Raw genomic sequence first — 19,223 nt, forward strand, 5'->3', positions numbered from 1 at the left:
TATATATATATATATATATATATATATATATATATATATATATTGTGTATTGTATATAGATATGTATGTTGGGATTATCACTCTTGACTGTGCTGCATTGTCTGTACGTGAACACCTTGGATGTATGTACATCTGCTATGGCTCTGATAGTGCACATATTGTGTGCTGTAGTGATCGTGGGTTATACATGTGTAGTGACCGGTTATTGTGTTGCTGGGTATTACACGGGCATTGGAAACAATGTTAGTGCAGCACCTTGAGTGGTCGTATGCAGATCTCGAAACAGTCAGCGATGGCTATTACATTGGAGTGTGAGTACGGCTCATATCCGTCTGTAGTAACTGTCAAGTCTATGCACCCCAGGTTAACATTACAGACACACGTTTATCCACAAGTTGTGGTACAGATCCCAGGACTGTATGTGTAGACATTGACAGGTGCAGGACTGGGTTGTGTTGGATGCATGGAGGGGTGTCCATGGCCAGTAATGGGGATCTCTACAGCCTGGCAGGTACGGTCTGTGACTGTCCCACAACCTCCTGTATATGGCTGACACATGCTGTACCTGTGTATATGCAGACAGACACACTTACCACAAACAGCTACGGCTATCACATACACACACCCATTGCACCACCATTGGGCCATGCAATAACCGTTGTCCCTCACACACACACACACACACACACACACACACACCTATGTGTACATTGGCTGGCTCTATAACAGCTCTGGACATGTTAACACCACACCCTGTGCATATGCTGTCACCTGTGCCACCACCTGTGATGTGTAACATTGATGCAGGATCTGACTAACCTGGTGCTGCTGCACACAGTGGCTTTATTCCACTGTATTGATGTTAGCATGCTGTTAACACACAGTGTGTTACTTCCAGGTGTACTTCAGCAGGCATGATGCATTGCAGCTATGACCATCACTGTGGCATAGTTTACAGCACTGTTACCTCTGATGATGTAGTCTCCATCCATGTGCCATTTCACTGATGTGTGTAGTAGTGGCAGCATGTGTGTCTGTGTGTGCAGTACGTGTGTGATGTGTGTAGTACACATGTATACCTGCTTACAAATGCATACACAACATTACACGGGCTTCACCATCCGTACACTAGCTTACTCATTCTTCTACATGCACACACGGGCTAACACGCGCGCACACACACTTACTTGGGCTTACTGGCGCGCACGGGCGCAGACACACTGTGGGCAGGTTTGCAGGTCACATTGGTGATATCCATGGCGTATGCCGTCAGTCTCCTGACGTTCCCTGGGATAGCTCATGACATGCCTATTCCACTGAGTACTGACAGCACACATGTGACACTGCTCCGGTGAGGTTACAGTGTTTTGTACATACACACTCCTGTTGTCACCTATCTTCTACTCTAATAGTCCCCTTAACCTACACTAGGCTGTAGAGGCTTGGCCCATATGGCATGACATGTTGTGATTCACTATCCTCAGCCTCACTTGCCTCACATTGCCTACAAATGCTTCGTTACATCTCTGACAGAGCGGTTCCACACATAGGTACCAGTATGCAGTAGCCATGTTGTCTCCGGCTTGCCATTCATCTGCATGGTGTACTAACATCTAACTAACCCTACATTTTGTATGTACATTATCCATATGTCTTGTGTTGAAGCGCAGCGTTCGTGGCGCGCCACGCTTCCACACCAGGGATCGGGGGAGGACATCTACTGGTTCATTGATATCCAATGGACAAAGCCGCCACTGGCCTTGAACTTTGACATTGGCATGCTTCTTCAACTGTATTCATACTGTATTTGCAGCTGTCATTGCTCCGTTTAGCAACGTTAGTCACATAACATCCGGGTACATTTCTGCACATAACTCTGCTCTTGCACGGACAGCTTACTGTTTCATGTATCGCGTAGTTATGGAGGGTTACCACCTGTCCCACTTTGCGAGGGACAGTCCCTCTTTGGGCAGTTGTGTCCTGCAAAATATTGTGAGAAAATGGCAAATGTCCTGAGATTTTAGGACAAAAGTGTTTTCTATATTGTATGTAATAGTTTCATAAAACAGTTATTCTGTATCTGAAACACCTAAATGTTATACGAAACAGAATAAGGAACAAAAATGCTACAAGAATAAACTTTTATTCAGGCAAACAACTGAAGTTCTGTCCTTTGCACTGGCTGTGGGTATGTTTTGCCCTGCAAAATCTGATGTTTGTAGCACAAATGTCCCACTTTGGCCACTTGGAAAGGTGGCAACCCTATAATTACATCATTTGCATAGCTTACACATACAAATGGGGTATGTTTCAAATCCCAACATTGTCCGTTACAGCGTTAACGCTCGTTATTCTGGCGGTCTTGCACGCCTCTGCGGGTGTTTGCTGAATAGCCTGGTAGTCATCTTTCCTTGCTGTACTCTCACTCAATCCATAGCATGAAGGCCGTGTATCATGGCCTAGGCTTTGCTGTGTGCTATGTCTATTTGTGGTGAATGCATGGCTGTGGGTATGTCCCACTGTCATCACTGGTAAAGGTGACACCCTATAGGTACTTCCTGTAGACTGCTGTGTCATTTGACATGTCAGCACATACCTGCGGATGAACTTCCTACTGCAGCGCTTTTCATACCTTCTGCGTTATCTTGCGGTCGATAAAGCTGTTTCCTCAGACATGTATCTGTTTCTGATCATACCTATCAACCTCCTAGTGCAAAACATCTGTACAAAGCCTAACATGATGGGGGGATAGATAGGGGCAGATTCTACATATTGCTCTTACAAAAGTAGATAGTTGGCAGTATTATAGGTTTTACATTAGTATGCCCTTTCTGAGGGATTTGGCGTCTTAAACACATATGTTTATCATTATTTAATGACGTCAGTTCCCAGGTATTTGGCAGACAGGTACACATACCTCTCAACCTCCGACAGCAGGAAATCTGGACAAAGCCATAACTAAAAGTGGGGCAAAAGCCCAAAAGTAGGGCCAATTTGTAAATATTGCCCTTACAAACTTAAAAAGTTGATAGAATAGGTTCATAGGTTCATACTAGGCTATCTGCCCGAGGGCATTTACAAGCCTAGCCCATAGTTTTGTGGCTTACGCCACCCCTTTAGTATGGGGAACTATACTCATTATTTTGCTGTGCCTCTGTCGAGCAGTGACACTGAGGTAATCCCTGGGGTATATCTGCGATCTCCCATCCATTGGTCAAGGTTTCTCTTGAACAAGGCTAGCGAGGTGCTCTGCCTCACATATACTGGGATTTTATTCCACAGCATAGGGAGTCTTTGGGTGATGAATCTATCCCTCCAGCACGTCCTATTAATAGCCGTCGAGGTTTAAGTCTCTAAGCCCTTGTGGCTCTGATGGATCTAGATTTTTGAGGTGAAGCATATTCATCAAATCTGGGTTTGACATGGCCTTGTATGTTAGGCAAAGGTCACCTCTGAGCAGGTGGCGACTGAATAGAGCTGGAGTTCTTTCAGTCGGGCAGCATAGGACAGATGTTTGAGACCCTTTATCCTTTTGGTGAGGAACTTTTGTGGCCTCCAGCTGCTGCAAGTGTCGGGTCAGATACATTCGAATGGGGCATTGTACTCAATCATTGGTCTGATGAGTGATGAGTATAGGAGACTATGACCTCCCTTGATCTAGATGAGAATCCCTTCATGATAAGGTGGGCAATGTAGAAGGTCTTCCTAACTACTTTAGCTACATGGGTGTCGAATGACAGACTACTATCAACCTGGGTCCCCAGGTCCCTGATAACTTCTTCTGTGCTCAGTGGATTGCCACCTATTTGGTAGCTAGGGGTAACCTTGTTTTTCCTGAAGGGTATGACTATGCATTTTTGGCATTTAACTTTAGGCCATGGCTCTGGCACCAGTTATCTGTTTCTGTGAGACCCTTCTGAAGGATATCTGTGTCAGATTTGTTTTCTACTATGGCTCAGTTTGCAGTCATCTGCAAACTTTGTCAGCCATAACCCTCCTGTGTTTGCTTGTACTTCGGAAAAGTAGATGCCAAACAAGAGTGGGCCAGGACTGAGCCCTGTGGTACACCACTTGTGACAGGCTTTGAGTCTGACATGGCGCCAGCAACTCTGACCCTGTGGGTTCTGTCACTCAGCCAGTTTGCAACCCATCTTGTGATGTATGGGTTAACATTTAAGCTGATGAGTTTTTCAATGATACCCGAGTGGGGTATTGTATCGAAGGCCTTCGCCAGATCGAGGTAGGCTGTATGGACTGCCTTTCCCTCATCAATGGCTTTGGTGACTGTTTTGAAAAAGTCAACCAAGTTTAGAAGGCATGATCTGCCTTTGACAAAGCCAAACTGGGATGGATCCAAAGTCTGCAAATTTCCTATGTCTTTATTTATGAGGTCCATTATGATCCTCTCCATGGCTTTGCAGATAAGGCTTGTCAAGCTAATGGGCGGTAATTTCCAGGGTCGGTGGAGGCACCGCCTTTGTGAAGTGGGACCACAGTTGCAGTGCGCCACTCCTGGGTACGTATCCAGAGGTAAGACTATGATTAAACAGCTGTCCTAGCTGTGGGTTTAATTCCTCGTTGAGTTCGTGGAGCACACAGCCGGGGACACCATCAGGTCCCATGGATGCTGTGTTTTTGCTTTGGAGAGAGCAGTTCTCACTTGGGCTTGGAGATGTTTGGGGGCTGCAATCGCTGGTATAGATATCTCTCCTTTTGGGGGAGGGGAGAAGTTTGCACTGAACCTGTCAGCCAGTATGTTGGCAATGTCTGTAGGATCAGTAATCTTCACATCATTTTGAACTAGTTCTGAGCATATCTGGGAGTTTCCTCCCAGGTTTCTAACATAGCTAAAGAAGGCCTTATGATTGTCTTTTGAGTCTTTAGCTATTTTTCTCTCAAAATTTGCTTTGGATGATTTTATGAGAGCTCTTAGTTTTTACTTATAGTGATCAAGGGTGTCTTACCTTTTAAGGATTTTGCTCTATCTTGTAGTAGCTTCCTCCTTTTGTTGTAGAGTTTGTTTATGGCTGGGGTCCACCAGACTGGACGCTTGCCTTTGGTACAAAGAGTCTTTGTTTTGCTTGGGATTGCCTTATCCATGCAGTCCTGCAGGTGCTGGTAGAAGGCATTTGTAAGTGATTCAGTGGCTTGAGTACTGTTTTCCGCCGGCTCGGGGGCCTTAAAGGAGACCACACTAGTCTTTAGAAGTGTGAAGTCGGCTTTCGAGAAGTTTTTTACTGTGGTCTTTTTTATTTCAGATGGGGGTGGGATGAGGACCTCCAGCGAGATTAGTTTGTGATCTGATCTCACCAGTGAGGGGTAATAACAGGTTTTGCATTAGCATGAATTTTCTGAAGGGTATGAAGTCTGAAACTCAAATGTCTCTCATTATTTTCTAACTTCAGTCTTTAATGATTTGCACTAATTTGCCAGAAAACCACAATTTTATGAAAAATGTACCAAATATATGAGGCAAAAATCTGGACATTCTGCAAAAATCTGTACAGTTGAGAGGTATGCAGGTACAGACTGTGAGAGGAACACACCACACATATGAGGCATACATCTGCACATTCGTACAGTTACACCAATACACACAATACATGGCGCCATCACAGGTCAGTTACCATTACATTCCTATTGCTGAACACACACACCCACTGGGTTATATTCCTCACACAGGCCAACAGGTGCTTATCCACACTACTTATTCCATCATGTACCTTATGTGTAGGCCGGTATTTGCGCTTTCCGTCAGTGGCAGAGCTCACGTATGAGTATGGTGGACTGGACACTGTATCGGTGACACTGCATGACACCCTGAGGGACACATGTCGTTTGAGTCTATTAACCTTCCACATTGACTTTCACAGGCCATACGTTGTAATTCACATTTGTGGACAAACATGCTTATGAGTTTAACATGTTTTGTCATTTGTCCTGACATATTTCTTCTCACCTGTCCACCTAGTATCACTAGTTCTGTACATTTCATTAGGACGGGTTACCTTCATACCTCTCACCTGTACACATTATGGGTATACGCCCTGGAGTTTGACCTATGATTCTGTTACATTTGTCATGATAATGTGCCTTTCTGATAGATTGCTGGCAAGCCATGACGGACTGTGCGGTTAGGTAATCATGACTGACATTTCTATTTCATGATTACTAACTCTCATAACATTCGTATTCCCGACTACGCAATTATTCTATCAACGGTCTGACTTTGTCTGAGGTATATTTAATATAGTCCCTATTTGTCTGTCATGTACTATGCCTTAGTGCAGCTGTCTTATTCTGACATTCTGGCAGGTATGGTTACCATCTTGGTCGGATGCGTGTCCATCCATGATAATCGCCTACATGACACTGATATAGGTCCATACATCTTCCCCCAATGGTTTACACAATATCCAGTGGGTGGGTTGCACCTTTTTGGTGAATATAGGCGTGTGCTATACCCACATAGGTATATTGATCACTCCCATGGGGCGTACCTAATAGATCTGTGCCAACCAGCACCTTGGCCCAATTCTGCATACCCATGATTCCCATACCTGTCACACCTCTACAGTACCCATTAGACATGTTTAATGTGAGCGATAATAAAGTGTGAGGACACTTCCGAGCACTCCCCACTCTGTGGATATCAGCTCGTACGTCATACATTCAATCGACCCATGTGTTATTACCCTTGCACCTGCTACTGTTGCATGTACAGCTATATCGTAGTTGCAGCTGTGACTTCTTTAGCATCAATGATGGTTCGCACTTCGCACGAATCAATTTTTGGGGTCCTGCAAAGGACACCTATATTCATGTTTAACGTGTAGAACTTGCAGGCCCTGTCACATTGGTACTTTCCGGGAAATGGTTTGGAAACCATCGGTGTATTCTCCTTTCATGCATGTCTGTCTGTCTATCCATATTAGCTATACCGTGACCTATTTATGTACATGTGTTATATGTACAGGGACATATGTTTGTTGTGTATATATCTATTCATGTATTGTGTGTGTATAGATATATATATCTGTACATATATACATATGTGTGTACATTCCTCATCTTGTAATTTGCTTTGGATTATGTCTGTGGATATATGTGTATATATATATCTCCATATCATACCTTTCAACTGTACAGATTTCCGCTGCATGTACAGCTGTTTGCCTCTTATCTTTGCTCCATTTTTCATAACCTTGTGTCTATCTGGCAAGTTAGTGGCATATCATTAAAGACTGACGTTGGTAAATAATGACAAACATTTCAGGTTACGACTTCATACCCTTCAGAGAATCCATGCTAGTGACACACCTGTTATTCTATCCACTTTCTCTGTTTGTTAGGCAATATCTGGGGATTGTCCCTATTTGTGGTCCATTTTTCATAACCTTGTGTCTATCTGGCAAGTTAGTGGCATATCATTAAAGACTGACGTTGGTAAATAATGACAAACATTTCAGGTTACGACTTCATACCCTTCAGAGAATCCATGCTAGTGACACACCTATTATTCTATCCACTTTCTATGTTTGTTAGGGCAATATCTGGGAATTGTCCCTATTTGTACCAGTTGTTGTCATGGCTTTGTCCGGTTTCGTACTTTACGGGTTTAACAGGTATGAGCCATGTACATGGAACATGGGGAAAACACCATTCATTTTCTATTCTGTGAGCGGATTACACACGCGCAGGCGCACTTGCATATCCTTATTGTGGTTTACATATGTTTTATAGATAATTGTGCTTCCGTGAACTTTCATAATTCTGACTGTAACAGTTACATATCTGTATTCCAGTTTACGGACTACTGCGAAACACACGTTCACCTTTACATATTTAAATGTGTGTACTGCACAAACGTTTTAATTACACTTTCAAGTTATATGTGCAGTGGTCGTAGGTCAACCGCGACTGCATTCACGTTGGCTGGATACCGGAACCACTATTCTACTGGTGTTCTCCCTCATTGATATGCATACCCATAGTACTTAGCTACATCAACATACGCCTCACCACTTCACCTATGACACAGGCATCCATTCTCCTGCTGGGAAAAAGGCGGTACTACATATTGCACATTCCCTATTGCCTACTGCTGTGGACTCCAGCTGCATTGTTACTCACTCCGAGGGTATGCTGAACACCAAGGCATATAGTCCAGCCACATACAGGTCTTTGATTGTCAGGGTGTTCATGTAGTGATCTGGGTTTAGGCTTGTCCACCTGGTGAACGGAACTTCCCTGGCTGAGGTCAAATGTCAGACAAAGCATATGGACAAGGCTTATCTCCCTATTTTGATGTTCTATCTATGTTTATAGGCACAGGTGTTTGGGCACCTGTCAGCAGCGAATTCTGTTGGCATTACATATTATGGGTGAGTTTGTTACAGTCCATACTCCACGGTGAGGGGTGTTCCCATTCACATTTGACTATTACCTGTATACAGTCATATGGGGATCATTATTTTTGGACATGAAGTGACTACAGGTATGCGGTTGTACATTACACAAGTGTGAAGGGCTGTTCCTGTAAATATGTACGGACCATACCTCTCCATCTCTTAGAGCACCGAACCTACGCAAAACCTACACGATGGGGGGACAATTAGGGACACATTTTAATGATTGCTCTTACAAGCTTACAATGTTGATAGAATGCTAGGTCTTGCATTAACATGACTTTTCTGCAGGTTGTGGAGTCTTATACTCAGGATATTTCTCATTATTTACTGACGTCAATCCTCAGCTATTTACCACACTGGTGCAGATTGTCGGAGGCACACAGCAACACTATGGGGTGAACCTGTGGTCATTCTTAGGGTTGCCACCTTTTCGACTGCCCAAAGTGGGACATGTTCTGTACAGATGTCAGATTTTCCAGGACAAAACATACCTACAGCCGTGCATAGTACTGAACTTTAACCTTTTTTGTACATATAATAGCTTATTCTAGGGACATTTGAATTGCTTATGCTACTTCACATAACATATTGAGGATTCATATATAAAATAACCGTTTTATGTGACTATTAAAGTAAATTAGGAAATAAACTCTCAGGACATTTGCTATGTCTTGACTTTTTTCACAGGACACAACTGCCTACAGAGGGATTGTTACTCGCAAAGTGGGACAGGTGGTGACCCTAGTCATTCTGCGAATATCCGGACAGTTGAGTGGTATGGCACGGACCTCTGTAATACGCTGTTGTGTTCTGGCACAGCAGTAGCTCAGCATTAAAGACTGCAGTTGGAATGTGCTGACAGACAGTTGGGTTTCAGACTTCATACTCCAGACATTAATGCCAATGTGCAAACTGTTATTCTATCAAATTCTATGTTTCTAAGAGATATGTTTACAGATTGTCCCTGAGTATGGACCTTTGTCTCAATTATATTCACGGCTCTGTCCAGATATCTTGCTCACACAGGTTGACAGGTATGGTCAGTCACGACTGCACACAGTCAGTGTCCCTCACACTTGATCAGGGTTGACCTGTTTATGTAGTGTCTTCCTCGCCCTCATGCCGTTTTCAACTTTGCAAATGTGTGCATTATATTCTCCCTCCTATTTGTGCCTGGACACGTGCGTCACGGGAAGGCATTTTATCCTGGGTGGTAGGTTATGCATGCCCACTTAGGGCTGGACAGTGTCATGGACCTCCACTGCATGTTCTGACTTGTGTCCAGATATCTACTGGATTGGACATCATGTCGTCATACCCATTCTACTATTTACACAAGTTGGTCATCCCGTGAGGGATATCCCAAAAATTGGTCAAGACAAAAACAAGTTAGATAACGAAGATTTTTGTGGCTTCACGAAAATGTGCAGGGGGTTTTACCTGCAGGGGATACATGGTTTGCAATCCTGACACTGCCTAGGGTGACAATACCTACTACATATGCGTATGGGGTCACTGTGTGTAGCTATTTCTGCAACAAACCAGTGGACCAAGTATGGCTGGATTTGGTGGACTTCTGGCATGGTGGCAGGTTGTGTGTTGTGGAGGGTATGCTGGGTAGGCTATTATTCATCCAGGTGTGTTGCGTTTGTTATGGCCAGTTCCATCAGGACCCATCTGTGGGTATGTGATGGTGCCGTATCTATACATTTGTCTCGCATATTTCCATATTCATATGTTTGTGGGATTGTGTTCTACACTATGGCCTGTCTGCTTGTCTTGCAGCTGTTTTTACGTGAGGTTGTGTTTCTTTCTACTTCACCCGCTGCCCCCTCATACACCTCTGGTTCACCTTTTCTGCATATGACACAAGTATCGCATTTGAGGAATTTACCATTAAACACACACCCCTCACACGCGAATTACTCACACCCCATAGAGCACTACTTTGGTTGTTGGCCCATGACACGGCCAGAGTTACACACTGACTACCCTACATGTGTCGGGTACCTTTATGGTTGTGTGGACTACCCTGCCATGTTTGTTGTCCACATGCTATACCTCACGCACATAGGTACATGCCCTTACTTCACTTTCATTACTTGGTTGGTGTATCCAGGTACTACCCGTTTGACTGTGTCACATACACGTTCGGATTATACAGCTGCCTTCCAGATTTTGCCAGCCTGTTCTACTCATTGGTAGGATGGCACCTTTTCCTATGTCCAAGCTATTCCTTACACATGTCCGACTGTTGTGGACATTGCCTCCCCACAATCAATGGTTGTGTTTCCACCTTTTCAATTGTCCACAGTGTGACATAGGGTTACCACCTGTCCCACTTTGCGAGGGACAGTCCCTCTTTGGGCAGTTGTGTCCTGACATGTCATTGTCAACATGGCAAATGTCCTGAGATTTTAGGACAAACATATTTCTTATATTTTATGTGATAGTTGCATTAAACAGTTAATTCTGTATCTAAAATACCTGACTGTTATGAGAAACAGACTAAGCAACTAAAATGCTACAGGAATACGCTTTTCTGTAGGCAAAACAGTTATGTTCTGCCCTTTATACTGGCTGTGGGTATGTGTCGGCCTGTACAGTCTGATGTCTGTACCAAACATGTCCCACTTTGGCCATTTGTGAGGGTGGCAACCCTACTGTGACAGTTGCGCTGAACATAGCATATTTTACAGGCCAACACATACCCATGGTCAGTTCAGCAGATAGAACTTACAATTCTTGCCTATATCTAAGCTTATTCTTGTAGCATTTCTGTATCTTATTCTGTTTGTTATGACATTTATGTATTATATGTCCAGTGAAATATGTTTAATGCAACTATTGCATGACGTCTACGGAGAAATTATGTCCTATATTCTCTGGACATTTGCCAGTTTTACATGTTTGTGTCAGGTCACATCTGCCCACAGAGGGACTGTCGCTCGTAAAGTGGGACAGGTGGTAATCTTGGTCAACGGTACATATCATACTGTTCCTTTCGGCCTACATGTGTCCGTGTTGTTATTTCTTGTTTATATGCTCCTTCTGTTTTGTTTACATGTGTATGCTATTTCCTATCACATTTGGTATGTGAAATACAGACATACCTTTTGTATGTGACTATTACATGGCTTGTGGGATATGATTCAGACATACGGTCACTACCTATATCTACATTTCTCCTCATGTATTTTGTTATGGACACATCTGCACAGCTATGTTCCCTCCCTCAAATTATGGGTCGGCTGGTGACCCTCTCCGTTGGACTGGACGTACCTACTGGCGGCGCGCTAACATCTGATACATTTCACTTCCACATGGTATAGCTATCTACACTACGTTGGACTACAGGCACACAGTTTTCCTGTCATTTGTTCATGGGTAGGGACCCGTTATTCCCTACCGTGCATTTGCGTTTGAGTCTTCATTTTCTGTTCGCAGGGACTCTGCTTTGCATACGTTTCAGTCTCCACGGACACTGATAGGTACGATTACTATTGCTGGCAGAATATAATATTCAGCAGTTTAGGTTGCTCCTCGAAAGCCGACACTGACACGCCTCCCTGCGCAACTTCGATACGCCCCTTGCACTCGCGCACGTTTTCTATGCACATGGCTGTGGTGGCTGCGCGCCTTCATTAATATGCATATGGCGTGACTACTCCACATCTATGCCGCATAGCCGGCGCAAGCCTTACGCCGGCCTTGCGCCGAGCTTCATGAATCCGGGGGTATATGCAGTTACATTATCTCCAAGAACTCATGAGTTTCCAGACCATCCTCCAACTCTGTTCCAACAATTCCATCTCTTATAGAACCTGTTTGTGATTATTCAGTACTGTGCACCACTCTACTCTCAGCTTTCTGTTTCCTGTCCTCCTTCATCTGTGAAAGGTTTGACCCTGGTAGGACCACTGGCACCACATAATGTTCAAAAAAGGTAGAGGAAGTTCCCAGTGTCTTTGCCATATTTCCTCTAGCCAGTAAGAATACCACCTCCTTTCTCTCTCTTAAAAAGAGAACACTCACCTAGTGGGACTAACTCTGTCAACAAATAGTAAACAAATAAATAAATAGTCTTTAAGTGAAATCTACAGCAATTTAAGTTTAGAAGTGGAGATTCAGATACAGTGTGCTCTAGGTCCCTGTCTTAAATGGAGAAAAGGCCACTTGGATCAGTCTGTGCATCCTAATTAAATTAAATGTTAAAAAATTAAATGAATGTTAGTTCACTTACGCTAGTCTTCACACACACTCGCACTTGAATAAACAAAATGCCCACATATGATGATCAAGCAAAAGCAATGCTCCTTGAAAAGCTCACTGTGCCAAGGTTGGGTCTTAGTTTGCTCATCCCACTGCATGCTACTTAAAACTCACCTTCTCCTGTCTTTGAAATTATACCATAATTATCAGACCCTTTTAGAGTGAGCTTTCCCAACCACACAAAAAGCCATTAACCCTCCCCTACATACCATAAAAGTACTCTGGACCTCTCATATAGAATTCAGCGTGAATTTGACTCAAAACTTTGTTCTGCCTCTTGATTTTCCCTGGCAATTTTGGCAGAAAAGGTGATGAATTGCACAATAAATAATGACAATAATTGTGTGTGTGTGTGTGTGTGTGTGTGTGTGTGTGTGTGTGTGTGTGTGTGTGTGTGTATGCTTATGTGCATGTATGCCTGTGTGTGTGTACGCTCACGTGCTCATGTGTGTCTGTGTGTGTGTGTGCCCTTGCATTTTCCTACAGTAATGGTTCACTACCTTATGTGCACATTGATTCTACTGGCATTTACTTGGCATCTCAGCAAAATTACAAAGAAGAAATTGGATATCTAAAAATGAATAAATACAAAATAACTTTTATTATCTTTGCTATTTGTCTAGATCCCCATATTCTCCCCGATTAACCTCTTCCCCGCACTCTCCTACCTTATCTCTACCATATCAAAAATCCAAGAAACTCTATTTCCCATCACACATAGATGACTTAGAGGACAAGCATATCACTTGCTAATAAATGGCATTAAACAAAAACTGAAAGACAGAAACAAGGCCCGAAAGGACTGGAAACAGGACTCCACTAATCAAACTCTCCATCAATATTATGAAAGTCCTCCAGAATTGAAATTAATAGTGTAAGAGCAATATACGTAATAAAAAGGCTAAGCAGTCTGTCTTCAAATCCTAAATTACTCTGGAAAGAAAGAAACCAGCTCTCTGGAATCATTACTGACTCCAAAGAATTTACCATTCATCAACAAGTTGAAATTACCTCTGACAGTGATTATATGAACTACGTACTAACATCTATAAAAGACATTACCTCTACATTCCCAAACAAAGATATATATGTAAATTCTACTGAACTCTTTCCACCAGCAGCATTTGCAGCCACTTTCTACTTTACAGCTATTACCAGTAAACAAGTCAAAGCCCTACTAACAAAATTTAACCATTCTGGAACAAAATTTAACAAGTTGCATCCTTGTTTTTTTTTTCTTAAACGGTCTGCTAGCAAAATAAGCAAACTCCTAACACATGCCTTTAATCTTTCCCTTATCACAAGCATTGTTCCTTCAGCATTCAAGAATTCAATCATAATTCCATTACAAAAGATACAACCCCCTCTCAGTTCAAGAATTACAGGCAATCTCCAGCCTCTGTTCCATAAGTTAAACATTTGCTATATCTATACATCTATCTATCTATCTATCTATCTATCTATCTATCTATCTATCTATCTAATCTATACATCTATCTATCCATGTGTGTGTGTGTGTGTGTGTGTGTGTGTGTGTGTGTGTGTGTGTGTGTGTGTGTGTGTGTGTGTGTATTTAATGATTATTAACTGTTGTGCAAACAGCAACATGGATTCAGAAAATTATTTTGCACTGTAACAGCCTAGCTGTCTGCCACAAATACAATCTATAATAACTTTAATGACAGCCTCATTTCACCAGGAGTATTTATTGATCTAACAGGTACCAGTGAAACTTTTAATGAGAACCATATCATTAACAAATTATAAAAAATAATTTTGGAAATAATGATGTTCTTTGGTTCACAAACTACCTACAGGACAGACTCCTTTAAATCTGCTCCAATCATATCCTTTCTTTCAGTACTAGGTCTTCTTTTCTTATTGTTTATTAATGATATCACAAATGACCTACCCAACCATAAAATATTTATGAATGCTGATGATTTCCTTTTATTGGATGCTAGTTCGATCCTCAGCTGGGGTACCTTCTGTGGGGAGTCTGCATGTCCTCCCTGTGGTCATGTGGGTTTCCTCCGGGGGCTCTGGTTTCCTCCCACATTCCAAAGACATGCTGTAGGTGGATTGGACACTCTAAATTGGCCCTAGGAGTGAGTGCATGCATGTGTGTGCCTTCTGTGGAAGATTGGGTGCCGGGCTGGCAACTCGACACCGTAAAAAACTCCACTGCCAATCATGAGTGGACAGGTGATCTGCTGTGGCGACCCCTAACCGGGAAAAGCCGAAAGAAGGAAGAAGAAGTAAATCCACAATTTTACAATATACTTAGCAATCTAAATTCTTGGAATTATGTCACAACTACACTCAATCAAACGTTTAATTAACTCCAGCAAAACAAAGATCATGATGTTCTCAACCAACAAAAAAACCTCCTTCCACTCCAATCACTAACAATAACAGACATTAAAGGGAACAATATTCCTAATGTCAAGAAGGAAAATATCTAGGCATAACCCTTGACCTCTACTACATTTTGATGATCATACTGACAATATTGTAACCAACGTATTAAAGCAAATAAAATTGTATTACTGAATTACCCATCTTCTCTGTCCTGCAGCACACTTGGCAATATTCAAAAATGTTCTAATATCTAAGCTGGAATATGCACTACCTCTAATTAATTTATAGTTGGGTAGGTCAGTAATACACATAATACACACAATACACAAACAAATCTAAGTAGCATAAAATAAAAAAAAAATAATAAATTTGCTCTGCTAGCAGATAGAAACAGTCAATGCATCCTTCTAGAAAAAAAAGTTATAACACTAGGTTACTGCCCCCTCAAAAAAAGAAGAAAGAAAAGAAAACTTCAAATAGCAGAACAAAGCTACTTGTTGAGGAATAGCTAGAAAGATAACTTCACACTTGTAGGACCAAGATTAAAGCTCGCTGTTGGAGAAAAAAGCTTTCTCTAGGCTATCACCTGCAACATAGAATAAACTGTCCCCTGATATTAAAAATAACATTCAATTAAGTTATTCAAAACAAATCTCAAGCAGCCCTCTGATGATTGAAGCTGAATGCATTTCCTTTGATCCTTTGACATTAGTTAATTCTAAGTCTTAGACTGTATACTCCTATTTTGTAACTGCAAGAATGTAGTTACTGTAAATGTGAATCGAATTCTCATACGTGTCCATATTGTATATTTCAAGATGTTTACTCTAACAGCATTGCAATCTATTGAAAAATGTTAATAATGTGAGTGATATTATATATCTTCTCAGCCGCCGTGCTTAAGTGTAATTTGTACCTGGGTTGTAGCTGCTAAGGGTCAGCAGACCAGTTCACGTGCCCGATTAATATTTATTGTTTCCTTTATTTATTGTTATTTATCCCTGGACTATTACATTAACAATACACCACTAAGAATTAGTCCAGTTGTTTGGAATTTGTGAACTTACATGGACAGTGACATAAAGTTTGACCAACATGTGTCCGTTGATGTTAGAACGTCCTTCTATATTGCACAGCTTATAAACAAAGAGATTTTCCTTTGGGAAGTCATTTATCCCATGGAATATCATATTAACAATACACCCCTAAGAGTTAGCCCAGTTGTTTGGTATTTGGGAACTTATGTGGGCAGTGACCTAACTTTTGACCAACATGTGTCCATCGATGTTAGAAAGCCCTTCTATATTGCATAACTTACAAACAAAGGAATTGTGTCTAGATCTAGGGATGTTATTGACCACCTTTACTCAGCCCTCATTATATTCATTAGACCAGTCATTGAATATAATGCCCCATTTGGCATGTATCTATCCAGACACGTGCAATGATTGGAACGCCCACAGAGATATCTTACTAAAAGGATACAAGGCCTAAACAACATGTCCTACATGGGTCAACTCAAAGCCTTGTCACTATACTCTATATCCTACAGACAATTAAGAGGTGACCTGCGTCTGGCATGAAAGGCATCCTCTGACCCAGTGCTGGTGGATTTACTGTACATCAACAAGTCAAATTACATCAGAAATACTTGATCTAGGGATTTAAACCTCTTGTGTAACATTATAACCAAATTTTAGTAGGAACCATTTAACCATTTAACCAATAACTCCAAACTAAAAACAAACGGTCCGGGCACACTGAGGATGGCTGAGAATAAATTTATTGTAAAAATATAGTGTACAAGCGCTTTCACCCTGCCCAAATACAAGGCTTTTTCAAGTAATAAAAAACAATAAAAGTGCTTCCATTTAAATACCCTTTACCCCCTAAAAAGGTGCCAGTTCTTTAAAGACACAAGGTTTACAGAAACCCAAGAGACCAAAGTATTTAAAAAGACAAGCCCTCCCTTTTCATTATAACAATACATATTGTAATTAGATACATTTCTTTTTACGTTGACCATTTTGTGCAGTTTGTAGACATGTCCTATTGTGCAATGCATGTAAAATCTGAAACCAAACTATAATTTATTTGTTTTTTTAACCAAATATGGTTTAATGGATATATGGTCACTAAGACCTGGGGGGTTAACTGCATTTAATTTTAACTGCCAATGTGTCTCCCTGCAACTCAACCAGTTTTCCCAGTCTCCTCCCCTAGGGTCCATTAAAGCATGTTCTAAAATTCCAAACATAAACCCTCTATGACCAGGTTCTATATGAAGATGTCTGTATAATGCGTTGTTTGAATTCTTCTACCTAATATTATATGTATGTTCGTATATACGTTTACTTAATGTCCTCTCAGATTTCCCCACATAGAAACTAGGACAATCTCTACACACTGCAAGGTATACTATACCTTTCATCATACAGTTTCCTTCCTGAATTTGATAACACTATTTAAACCGTTGTGCAACACTATTTGTTCCTTATCTATAATGTACCTACAATACCCACTTCTCCCACACCTTTTTGTACCTATAGCTCCCTGATTATCCATATTATGTTTATTTTTCTCAAAAAGTTTATTTAAGTTCATTCCTGTTTTGAAGACAAATGGGGGGGGGGGGGGCTTCACCTAATTTATTTACAATCTTTTGGCTAAATTTCAGCATTTTCCAGTTGTTCTCCACTATACTTTTTATTTCTTCTGAACTACTGTTGTATTGAATCACTAAAGCCCTGCCAAAACTTTGTTCTGTAGCATGGTGCTTTACAGGGTTATATTGAGTGTCCCCTAACAAAGGGGTGTATTTCACATCCCATCCCCTTCCACCACTTCTTTTGGCCACTTTCTATATTAAATCATTTGGTTAACCTCTAGCCCTGAAGAAACTTGATATCAGCTCAATTTCACATGTTAGATCATTTTTCTCTGAGGTCATTCTGGTGGCCCTAACCATCTGACCTTTCCCTATACTCCTTTTCTGTTTCCATGGGTGTGCACTATTATATGGTCGATATGAATTACTAAATGCATCTTTACAATGGTTGTAGATTTCAAACGTCCATCAACTTTCTGTAACCCTACATCTAAGTAGTCTATCTTATTGTAATCTAATTTACATGTGAACTCCAGAAAACCAGTAGTGGAGTTCAAATAATCAATAAAGGCTGTAAGAATTTCCTTGGGCCCATCCCAAATTACAAATATGTCATCCAAAAAGCGATGGTATAACTTGATATATTTCCAATATATAGAACCAAATACTTAAGTAATTTCCCACTTTAGGAGTACCAAATTAGCATATATGGGGTCACATGCTGCCCCCATAGCTACGCCTTTAATTTGTTTGAAGGTCTTCCCCTCAAAGTAAATGAAATTGTTCTCCAGGACTATTCTCATAAGTTTCACCAATACATCTACGTCCACTCTTAAAGAAGGGCTTTTTTCATTCAACAGTGCATAGAAAATTTCCAAACCCTCTTCAACTGGTTGTGTTGTTGTTGTCTTTTGGCTTTTCCCAGTTAGGGGTCGCCACAGCGGAACTCCGGTCTGCTAATGATTGGCAGTAGATTTTCACGAATGCTGAGGTGCCAGCTCGACGTTCAACCTTCAATGAAGGCACGCCCATTTACGCATGTCTTTCGAACGCCCACCCGACCGTGGGGAGGACATGCAGACTCCACACAGAAGGCACTCCCTGCACTCCAGCCGAGAATCGAATGGGGGAACCTCTTGCTGTGAGGCAACAACGCTACCGCTGCACCACCGCAGAAGTTAAACCCTCTTCAACTGGTATGCATGAAAATAAATCTATCACATCAATGGTTAGAAAACCCTCCGCATACATTTCTGGTGTTAAACTGTGTAGAAAATCCCAAGACTCTCTCAAAAGATGCTCATAGTCTTCCATTAAATGTTTCAAAGAATAGTCTAGGAAGTTGGAAATGGGGTAAGTTTTCGACTGTTCCCCAGAAACAATAGGTCTATAAGGTGGGTTGATGGTACTCTAATGAATCTTAGAGATACCAAAGAATGAAGCAATTCTTGGTTTCTTCATTTGTAGTATCCCCTCACCCTCTGATCTAACCTGTTCTCCAACATTAATTCCTCTATTGCTAAGTCCACCTTCCTGTATGAAATGTTGATCTCATTAATAGATACTAGTAC

The sequence above is a fragment of the Protopterus annectens genome, chromosome 16.part0 (assembly GCF_019279795.1).
Source record: "Protopterus annectens isolate FY-2018-M chromosome 16.part0, PAN1.0, whole genome shotgun sequence".
Lineage (NCBI taxonomy): Eukaryota > Metazoa > Chordata > Ceratodontiformes > Protopteridae > Protopterus > Protopterus annectens.